Below are 1,114 nucleotides of genomic sequence, written 5' to 3'. Positions count from 1 at the left end.
TTTAGTTTGACTGAAACTAATAAAAAATTATCAAAAAAAGAGAAAAAACAAGAAATTAGAAAAAAGTCTGCAGCACCTGCTTTTTTTGACACAAAATAATGCTGCAGCTCCTGTCTGTAATGACAGTATTGCCTCTGATTCCAGGAAATAACAATAGAGTAATAAATTAAATGAATCTTAACTATTTCCTACAATCAACACATCCTGCAAACATTCCCCTCCTGCATACTATACTTAGCACATTCTCCCCAGGAAGTTGACCATAAATGGAATTAAACAGGGCCCTGAATGGTTTTGCAGTTCTTAGTTTCAAACAAGAGAAGAAGTGAGAATAACAAACAAAAGAATCAATACACATCTTAAAGCTTCTGGCCTTCTTTCAGAAAACTCGGTTTTTGCATTTCACTTATATTATACTTCACCTAATTGCTAATTAGGATTTTATACAGAATATATATAAGCTATATGATGATGAATGCATTTTTGTAAACTACTCAGTATTGTCCAAAACATATCAAATTTGCTCCACCTCAGCCAATTGTTGGTCATAAAAACAGAATACAACTATTTTAACTGTCAAACTCAAAGGAGCATTTGTATAAAGAACTACAGAGTACTACAGACTTTAGTCAGGGTTAAATTTAAGATAATTTAAAGCAAATAATCAACCCCATCATAGGGCCACTAAAACAAAGAAAATGTAATTCTAGAGTGCAAACAAAGTTTACCCGCAGAAAAGCTTGGAAACAAAAATATTCAAGACTAGTAATAAAACTTGGGAAAAAAAACATAAGAAAAGAGGAAAGAATAAATGATTTAAAAAATGTATTACTAACAGTTTCAGATAGACTGGTGGAACTTTAACATGTTTGCAATTTTTTAAAGAGTTCAAATTAATTAAATACGTGATCAAAGCTGCTGGGCAGCATCACACATTCTAAAAAATAACAACTGCTGTCTGTGAAAATTTGTAGAAATTTTTAACCGCTTAATAAAAGTCACACAAAGGTGACTTGAAGCATGAGCTAACCATCTCACGTTTGATTGTCAGTGAAAGGCAACACTACCTGCAGATGAGGATGTGCATCTTGTCAGCTTTCCTTAGTGAGGAGGA

This window comes from Rhamphochromis longiceps, linkage group LG2 (assembly GCF_057381845.1).
Source record: "Rhamphochromis longiceps isolate RC_006_pf linkage group LG2, R_longiceps_female_GT1.1, whole genome shotgun sequence".
Lineage (NCBI taxonomy): Eukaryota > Metazoa > Chordata > Actinopteri > Cichliformes > Cichlidae > Rhamphochromis > Rhamphochromis longiceps.
The sequence above is the reverse complement of the archived record's forward strand: the minus strand, read 5'-3'. Positions refer to the sequence as shown.